Source organism: Microtus ochrogaster, chromosome X (assembly GCF_000317375.1).
Source record: "Microtus ochrogaster isolate Prairie Vole_2 chromosome X, MicOch1.0, whole genome shotgun sequence".
Classification (NCBI taxonomy): Eukaryota; Metazoa; Chordata; class Mammalia; order Rodentia; family Cricetidae; genus Microtus; species Microtus ochrogaster.
This window is the reverse complement of record NC_022026.1, coordinates 24951079-24961194: the sequence shown is the minus strand read 5'-3', so window position 1 is coordinate 24961194 and position 10116 is coordinate 24951079. Positions and strand designations below refer to the sequence as shown.

At 48.7% G+C, this 10116-nt stretch overlaps 1 protein-coding gene across 2 annotated transcripts in view; it reads left to right on the top strand.

Annotated features, from left to right (window-relative positions):
- The window catches only part of Stard8 (StAR related lipid transfer domain containing 8), a 77034-nt gene that overhangs the window by 37668 nt on the left and 29250 nt on the right, over positions 1-10116 (top strand). Inside the window, exon 1 of one of the 2 annotated variants that reach the window (XM_026784921.1) lies at positions 7277-7418. The exons of the other annotated variant lie outside the window; for it this stretch is intronic. The gene's annotated coding sequence lies outside the window, so the exon portion shown is untranslated. Of the gene's footprint in view, positions 1-7276; positions 7419-10116 lie in introns of those variants that run through there. 2 annotated transcript variants of the gene reach the window in all.

Sequence of the window (10116 nt, the reverse complement as noted above, 5' to 3'; positions counted from 1 at the left end):
TAAGTGGTTTTTAGACAAAAAGCAAAGAAAACCAGCCTACAATTCACAATTCCAGAGAACTTAGACAACAACGAAGACCCTAAGAGAGACATACATGGATCTAATCTACATGGGAAGTAGAAAAAGACAAGATCTCCTGAGTAAATTGGGAGCATGAGGACCATGGGAGAGGGTAGAAGGGGAGAGGGGAAGGAGGGAGGGGAGTGGAGAAAAATGTATAGTGCAATAAAACAATTTTTTAAAAAAAGAGAAAAAAACAAGTTTTCTTGTAGCACATGGTGGCTATATGCCTTTTAGTGAGGCCTGAAAACACTAATCTTTCCTTATGGAGGCTGGACTCCGTTCCAGATGCCATGTTCAAAGCTTTTCAGACCTCAGATAGCCCTGCCATATAGAGATAATTGCCCCCAGTAAAGGATGGCCAAATCATTTGTAGTATCAGCTCTTAGTTTTCCATTGGTAGCACAAGGGAGTCTATAAGGATTGCCCCCACTGTAGGAGATTCTTGATACTGGAATACTAAGATGTCTTTGTCAATATTAATAGCTTCATTGCACACTGAGAAACCAGTGTGACCATAGGGTGAGGGTGGGTGAAGTAAGCTGAGTCAGAGAGTTTTAACCAACATGGCGGGAATCACCGCCATTCCTCTCTACATCTGGTTGCTGCACACTCCCTTCATGCCACTCACTGGGCTGGCAAGATTTGAAACACATAGGAAGTGGAGGGGCTGATTTATGGCTAATGAGACCACCCTCAATGCCTCACATAGACATATGACAGCAGGAGAGGCAGGGGCGGTGGTAGTGAAACACTTCTTACATAGGAAGTCAGACACATCTGGAGAGATGGTCCAATGGCAGCAGGGTGGCTGGCTGGTAGAGGTATCCAAAGAAGGTCTAGTACCTAGGAAGGGAAGGTCCTGAACAAAGTGTGTGTGTGGGGGGGTGGGATATGGAACTTTCCAGTCCTCAGCAGTGGGCCAGTGGGCGGGGCAGCCACAGCCAGATTGTCCCTCTCCACTTCCCTCCCTCTACGGTTTCCACTCTGAGCTCAGTCTGGGGCTCCAGAACTCCTCCTGCACTCTTGCAGGGCACAGGAGGGGTGGCCACAGGACACATAGCTGAGCGGAAGAGCTGGGGCCCTGCCTGTTGGTTCCCAAAGCCACGGATGTGGATGCTCTGGGGTCTGCAGGGCACCAGGTGGGCCCAGGGGCTAGCAGACCTGCATTGGGAGATGGTGCCAGCTTTCTTCCCAGTAGGTTCCAGAAATTTGAGTTCCCCTTAGAGTCTGGTCACATTTTCATCTTGTAGCCTACGGTCCCTTGGATCTAAAGCTCGACCCCTTGCTGAAAGTTCCTTTTTTTCAGAACTTCCACTCTTCCAATTCCTGACCAGCTCTTGCTTGGTCCCACACGTGTCCCATCCTTTCCTCTAGACTATACATCAGGCTTGGTCCTTAAGGATTCTGCTGTCAGCTTCCGCTCAGCAATCTGGTTACAAATACACAGTTGGTATTTGTAAGGAGTATATCCTTTACCATCTCTTCCTAGAAGACTGTCTCTGGCGCCAAGCTCACCACTCTCCTACCTGTCTTCCTGTCTGTCCCTCCGTATGACTAACACCCTTAATGGTGTTTTTTCCCTTACCAACCCCTTGTAGGTCTGTCCTTTTATCCTTCCTGTCTCTTTTTTGAACTCCGCGTCTCTGGATCTTAGTGGGTCCCTATGTCCTCTGTAATTTCAAAGGATTAGCCTCTCGCTTCATCCAGTGTCTCAGATGCACAACATACCTCTCCTTGCCCTGACAGCGCCCTTTTTTAGCTGGCATTTGTTGCGTGGAAACTCCATCCCAAGCTCTCTATGGAACCCCCAGGAGCATACTAACGTGCCTGGCATTTTATCCTTTTAAAAGTTGAAAAATCTCTCTGTGGGCATTTAAAATTTCCAGTCACTGCTTCCTAATTTTCCCCTAGATTTTCCTCTTGTTCCCATCCAAATTAGAGGGAGGAAATCGGCAACAGTGTCGGGTTTCCTTATCGTGGACCTTGAAGAGCCAAATTACAGGGCTCTCTGAGACCCTCAGACAGACTTCGACAAGACAGGACGCACTGATGTCCTGAGCCAGAAGGGCACTCAGTCAGATCTCCCAAAAGAAGCAGGATAAGGTCAGAGTTACAGGATCCTGGCCTCCGGTCCAGATGTCTTGCTGTGTGGATGGATGTGTGTGTGATAGGAATCAATTTCCTGGGGTTATCTGGTGATCCAGAGATATAAAGCCACCTTTGAGCCTTGCTGCCCCTCCCTGCATGTCCTCTGGGATGTGGCCTCAGGCCACCCACCTGTTTGAATTAGGCATTCTCGGTGTGAGGGCTGGACCCTGCTTCCCCACGGTGGACCCTGCTTCCCCACGGTGATACGGCAAGTCCAGAAAGGCAAGGTTGATAATAGTGTATGGAAACCCTCAGCCCTGGCTGAGGGCCAGACCAGGACTTTGATTGTGTGTGTGTGTGTGTTGAGTGTTTGTCTGTGTGTGTGTGTTGAGGGGAAAGTTTTAGATGTAGGCTTGTATATGTTTATCTCCCCTCTGCACACTGGAACCCTCTTAGCAGGGTCAGGCAGGGCAGGATTGGGTGTGATAGCTGGGTGAACATCCTATTCTACATACCTGTGCCAGGTTCACCAAGCACTAAGAACTCTGTTCAGGGTGACCCACCTGTTGGCTTGGGGTAGGTGGCAGCCCCTCAGGAGGTGAGAGTATGTGTGTGCTCCATCTACCCACAGCAGCAATACTCTGGCTACTTGGAAATGGGTCAGTGAGGCTAGGCCAGGGAGAATATTGGTATAGAATGGGGCCTGTTCCACTGCTGTGGCAGGGGATCCACTGGGTAGAATTGGGTGGGGGGCTGGCAGTCTGGCAGGTCTGGTGATTGTTCTGAGGATGAGATCCCATGGGTGTATGAAAAAAGGCTGGCTGGCTGTCTCCAGTGCCTAGCTCGGGTGCCAGGAGGTAGCCACAAATTGCTTGGCACTGGCCATTGAGGAAATGGGTTCTTGATCAATAGCTGTCCCTGCTGTCTCTAGTCTGCCATGCTAAGAACAGTCCCACCTAGTCTGTAACCCATGGCCTGAGCCTTTGTGATATTTTCTGTATGAACCAGGACTGTTTCATGTTGCGCAAGCATGAGCAATAGGCCCCTTTCATGAGGCTTGGTAGGGGGTTTGCAAGCCCAACAAGAACCAGGTTTTTCTTGTGGGCTTGAATGGGGCTTGAGGAATGTATGGAAGCCCCTGTGTGAGAGTCATGTGTAGCAGATGGAGTATAACACCCACCCCCCCAGGATCCATTTTCCTGTTTTTACATTCCCAGGGTGAGTTCCCCACAACCTTTGGCCAGTCTGTGCCCAGAGACTCTAAGAAAAAGAATAGTGTAAGGATCTGTCTGGTGCCTTCCTCAGGTCCATCTCATCCATCTTGTGCAGAGTGGGGCCGTGAGTCTGCTGGCAACAGCCAGATGAGTTCCCGTTTCAGGCTGTGTGTGTGTGTGAGAGAGAGACAGAGACAGAGACAGACAGAGACAGAGAGAGACAGACAGAGACAGGACAGACAGAGACAGGACAGACAGAGAGAGAGAGAGAGAGAGAGAGAGAGAGAGAGAGAGAGAGAGAGGAGTGTATTCTCATCTCAACCCTTATTAGGATCCAAGGATCTTAGAGGAAGGCTTTGGGTAATTGGATCTGGAGGTACTCTCTGCACATCCCAGAAGAAAAAAAAATTCACTACCATTGTGGTCAGGAGAGTTTGGCTCCTTCAATGATGTTCTGCTGCCTGGGGCGAGCCTTTACAAGATACTGTCACATCCATTGTCTCTGCTTTGCCCACTAGCCACCACACACCGCTCCTGTTTATAGGTCAAAAGACTGGTAGTTACAGTGTCATGGTGACTTGTTCTGGGTGGCATTGCCAGAAAGTGGTAGAGCAGGCACCTCTCATGCTTCCTGAGCTAGGATGCTCTCCCCCACAGCTCAGTGGCTTTGTCCATACCTAGGATTTAGTTCCTGCATTCATGATCCCAATGTGTCTGCTCAGCAGCCATGTAAGTTAACAAGACCGTGATTTTCATTTGCGTTTCATAGGTGAGGAAAATGATGCATGCGGTCGTGGTTAGATTTTTGGTTTGTACACTGAACACCTGCCTTAAGAGTTTGTTATACTTCCTTTTATACGAAAAAGCTCACCCGTGGTAGTGGTAGAATAAAGACAACCTCATCACCAGTCCCCTGCCTGATGGCTGTGCTGGCATTCAGAGTGGCAGGGAAGCACAGGCAAGAATGGGTGTTGTGGGAAAGGGGGGAGCCAGGACCTGCAGGCTCTGCTTATTTCCAGGGCAATTAGGTTGCATTCCAGAAAAATTCCTATGAAAAGGCACTATTTCCCCCCATCCTTTCCAGGCACTATTACAGAATATCCATCTTGTGCAGGGCGGGCTGAGGCGGGGAGAAGAAAGAGGCAGGTACTTCTGAAGACGCTGTTGAGCTATCTTGTCCCCTATGAAGAGACAGAACACACTAGTCTTTCTGAAGTTCTCAAGATAAAAGAGGGAGATTTTTTTTTAAGATCCAAAGAAATGACCCTCGGGCTATTTCAAAGTAGCATGACTATGCATTATAAATGTTAGGACTAAAGTTTTCTTTATTGTGTTCACTCATTCATCAAAATTTTTGTTTGTTTTTGAATCAAAGTTAGTGTTTATTAAGAAAGATGTCTTAACGTGTATTTAAGTGCAGAGGTAGGGAAGAGAGAGGCACTTAAAGAAAAGGGGCAGCAAGTAGCAAAGATGTGGGTGTGGGCTTCTCAAGAGAGAATATGTTGCAACAAAAAAAAATGTTTTCATTCTGTGTCAGGTATTGTATTAATTTATAGCATTTTCTAGGTTTTGTACTTTTTCTTGCTGTTTTACTTTTTTGGTGGTGCTTTTTTGTACTTCGATCTTTTGACATCTCTGGTTTTATTGCTTTAAAAAAAAACACCAAGAGAGGCTGGGATGATGACTTGCTTGGTAACAAGCATGAAGACCAGAGTTCTATTCCAGAACCCACATAAAAACTGCTGTGCATGGTGCTGGGTTTATAATCCCAGCACCGGGGTGCTGGAGACAGCTGGGTCCCTGGGTCTTTCTGGTTAGCAGGTTTAGTCTAGCCAGCCTGCCCCAGGTCACTGAGAGACCCTGTCTGAAAAGAAAAGCAGGTTGGCTGCACCTGAAGAATGACACTGGAGGCTGCTCTCTAGTCTGCACACACATGTGCATACTTGTATGTACCCTCTCTCTCTCTCTCTCTCTCTCTCTCTCTCACACACACACACACACACACACACACACACACACACACACACACACACTGGTATTTCAGAACCTAGACAATATTAATCCAGTTAGAACTATCTACTAACTTACAAGTAGTGGCCCAAGTCTGTAGTCCTAGCATTTAGGAGGGTGAAGCAAGAATGAGGGCAACCTGGGCTACAAATAAAAAGTGGTATCTACTGAATGTTAAATTGGGTTTTCCATTATTCATATGCCTATAGGATCGTCATGGTTATCCCTAAGTGTCTTTAACATTTCTTCACCTACTAGTGAACGTTACTGGGAAACCATTGAAAACATTGTGCTCAGTGCCATGGGGTAGATAAACTCATTTCTGACATGGTTTCTTGTAGATCGGACCATGGCAGGTCTCCCACTTGTAAGTTCTTTCTAGCATTGTGTGCAAGCAATGCACATTTGACTTCAATTCAGACACTGAAGCATGCTTACAATAGTATTTACAGCCCTGCCTGAGGGAAGAGGCTTCCTACCCATCATAAGGATTAGAGTCTCCTGGTAGGATTTTGGCTTGGGGAGTGAGTTTATGTGTACAGGCTGAAACCACATTTAAGATATGTGGGGACATGGCTCACTTGGGAGAAAAACTGTCATAAGATACCAGTTGAAGCCCTTCTGTTGAGAAGAGCAGAGAGCACACACTAGGGGACAGCACACACTGGGGACAGCACACATTAGGGGACAGCACACACTAGGGGACAGCACACACTAGGGGACAGCACACACTAGGGCTTGCCTTTCTTGGTTCTTTGTCACTCCTTTGGTTCTCATGAAAGCTAGCTGGGAAGGAAGGTGGGGAGATTTGTTTGGCCTAGTAGACTGGAGGCAGGATGCCTGGTTCTGTCCTTGGCTTCAGTGACCTTGAGCAAACTGCCACGTTGGATATTCAGCAATCCGGTGAGATGGATGCAGTTCCTGGAGTCTGATGGCCTTAGCTCTAGTCCACTCATCTATTAGGGATAGAGAAAATACCAGTGTGTAAGTCAATGCTGCAATCCTGCCATGTGTTTGCTGAGTAGCCCAGGATAAGTATTCTCTCTTCAGTTTCTGTCATTGTAAACATAGTTGCAGTGCCCTGGGAGCTTGGCTCCTCCTAGCCCTGGCTGAATAGGAGTGCTCAATTCCACAGTGAAATTCAGGTTATCAACTTACATTGGAAACTTCACAGGCAAGGCTAGGAAGAAACTAATTCTTAAACACTGTTTGTTACTGAATTTGAACAAGTTTTCTGGGGGGTATTTGGCTTCAGAACTCCTGGAAGCCCTCTCTTTCCATAATTAACTTTGCTACCCTAAGTTCTGCATGTGTTTCTATGTGGAAGTAAAGTTTGGACTTGCAGGGGGCAGAGGGTGACATTGGGGAGGTTTCAGAAGGCTGGCCTGAATAAGGTAGGAATAACAACATCCTTGTCACATGTGGGGTTTCTTCTCTTCTCATTTGGTTGTCTCTACTAATTGTGTATCTCACTGAAGCAGTCTTCTGGACTTACTATAAATTACCCTGAACAAGTCATTTAAACTCTCTCATGCGCATGGCATTTATATTTGAAGCCTGCATGCAAGTGCCAGACACATTCAGAACTCAATAAATATACATCTGCGTGCTTGGCCAACTCGCTTCTTGCTCCTTTAAGCTCTGTTCCTTCGAGCTCTGTCTTGGGGCCTGGGCTTGTGCCTCCTGGCTCCAGAGGTGTGACCCAAGGGAAAGGCACGGGCTCAGGGCATTAGAGGAGCTAGCTGGCAGAGCCCCGCCCACTCTATTTGGGCCGCTTTCGGGAGGAGATGTGGGGAGGGTGGGCTGAGCCCTCATTGGTCTAGGGACCTGTGGGTGGGCGGAGCATCTATGCAGCCTACTCGCAGACGCTCCCTCCCTCCCCACCTGCGCAGCGAGTGGAGTCCGGTTGACAACGGCTAAGCAGCTGCCGCAGCTGCTGTTCTGGCTGGCACCGTTACCCCTGGCTCCACGCGTGTCCTCATCCAGCAGCTCTACCCGCTCTCGCCTCCCGTCTCTTTGCCTCTGTGTGAACGCGGCTGCCAAGTAAGTGTTGGGGCGACGTCAGGGGGACACTCAGACAGACGGGGCCACGGGCTCTGGTGGCCCGCCGAGCCTCCTTGGCGCTGTGGCCCTGCCGGTCTCATGGTAGTTCAGCTGGGCTGAGGACGCGGGAGGCAGGAAGGAAAGTAGCCGCGCTGCCTTTGCTTAGGAGCTGGGGTTCAGAGTTTTCGAAACTGGGGACTCCTGAGCGAGTGCGCCGACTGCATTCTCCCATTCGAGCCCCGCAAATGGGCCGGTCTGGCGTCCTGAGGACCCCCGGGCCTGACTGGCTCCACAGCCTTTCTGGGAACTCAGTTGAAGGCTCACCCACTCTGCCCTCCTACTTTGGGGGGCATTTCCAGGGAAGGCCTCAGACCCTTGGATTTTCCCGTCGGGCCCCCCCTGCCTCACTGCCTTCCCACCTGGCCAACACCTGTGAATGTACTCCTGCGTTCGAGGTCGCTGTGCTGAGCAAGTTAATAAATATTATTGAATACGTCTCATCTTTCTGGGACTCAGTTTGCCATGAAGTTCTACAGAAGTTTAAGTTAGAAAAGCTCAGGCGACAGGCTATTACATGGAAGTTTGGGGGAGCTCTAACTTGGGTAGTCTAGGATTCTCTCCCGTGTCTCTTCCACTACTTGCTCAAGTTCAGCACTAAATTACCACGCAGGAAACCGGGGTTCTGCCAGTTCATGTGACCTCAGGCGAGTCATGCTTTCGTGAGTGTCAAGTGTTTTCAACGGTACCTCAATTGGCTGCTAGATCTCAATAACAGAAGGGCTCTGAGAGTCGCTAACTGGGTGCCTGAACCCAGTCTCTCAACGGGTGAGTAAAGGGAGATGGTCTCCGAGATACTTGGGGTGACTGGAGCTAGGCAGTTTGCAAGTCTTAGGATGATTATGCAGGTAGACTAGCTGGAGAACTCTGGGGGAGACAGCGATCATATTGAATATGAGGAGGGATGGGACTTTTCTTCCAGACTTTAGGTTTCTCACTTTGGGGGATCCCAGAGATTGTACTTACACATGACTGGGGACCCCAGAGATTGTACTTAGACACGACGTTCAGCCAAAGTACTGGTGTCCTGCTTTGCTTGGGTCTCACTCAGAGCACCCAGTAATCCTGGGAGGAGAGAGTAATGAATCACCCAGGGCTATTTTCAAACCCTGACTCGGGCTGCACCACCAGCGCCCACACCCACTCTAAGGGTTGCAGTCCCTGCCAGTGCCATCTGTATCCTTGCTGTCTGGGTTTCCTCTTGTTTTCGCCTTCCTGGAATGAAAGGAGGACATTTCTTTTCTGGGAACTGGAGGTGGGCAGCCCCAGGCATTGAGATGGCTTCAGGAGGTCTCTAGGAGGCTAGTAGACTGGAAAGAGCCCAGCGGGGAGAATGACCGTCTGGGAGGGGTGGGGGTAAATATTTCCATCCTGGACTTGTAGATGCCATTTCACGGGTCATCTGTTGTTGGTTCTTACTTCCAAGCTTTGCTCTTTCATCCAGGCTCTTGCCTTGGAATTTCTGCTCCTTCGACCTCTCTAGTTTAGGTCTGAGAAACAGCATACTGAAAAGGGGCTGCTCTCCCTAGCTAGCCCACTCTCCTTCCGCATTGCAAACAGCCCTTTGAAGAATACCAAGCCTCTGTGAGCATCTGCAGGTCCCTCCTGCCTTCCTGAGAGACTGCCCGGAGATGATATCTGGAGATGGAAAGATGGCGAAGTGGCTGTGTACCTTGTGTGGATGCAGAGGATAGGGGCAATGAGTCTTGGAAAGATGATGCCTTAATACTTCCAAAGCTGGAGCAGGGGAGAAAAAGAAAGGAGACACCAAGAGGTCCAAACTTTGACCTTTTGTCTTTTTATCTTTCTTAATTTTTAATGTACAAAATAAGGAATGTCAATTATAATATTTCCATAGGTGCATGCTATTATTGTACTTTGCTCATATGCACCCTCTCTACCATCTTTGGCCATCCATCTGTTTAAAAAATCTATTTTGGGGGAGTACAGATTGGAATGGGAGCACAGGACCTCTGGAGCCAGGTATGAGCATAGCAGCGGGGACAGGACAGGACAGCAGGACAGTCACAAAAGAAGGAAAAGGAATGTCAGGCCAACATGCTTTTGGGCCTTTTGTTAGCTAACTTCTGGAGCTCCTTGGTCTAGCCATGGGTTCCGTGAATGGCAAGTTCTTGAGGGAAGGATGGAAAGAGAGTCTTTGGCTGAAAGAAGTAGTTGGATTATTCTTGAGTGAAAAAGTGAACTTTTTCTTCGAGTTCCCAATTTGGGTAGGATCAAGTCTTATTATTTCCTTGGGTCATTTAGCTGCTCAGTCTGAGGGTGGCAATGATTTCAGGGTTTGGAATGGGAGGCATGGTCTTAAAGTCTGTGAGGATCTGGGGGCAGGGGTTGCTTTATTTTGGTGCTTGGAATGTGGGGATTGAACCCTGGTTCTGGTGCATTCTAGGCAATCACTCCAGTACTGAAATATGCCCTAGCCATTGGTGAGTTTTAAATTCCCTCCCACACTGCAATCCCAGATGAGATCTTTGAGCACTGTGCCAGTTGTGCGGTTGTTGGTCAGGGGTTTATTGATGCTTTTTTTCATTTGTTGTTTTTTTTTGAGGTTGAATATTCATTCAGGGGGTTGTGGAGGGGAAAGGGTGAAGGGGGGAGAGAGAGAGAGAGAGAGAGAGAGAGA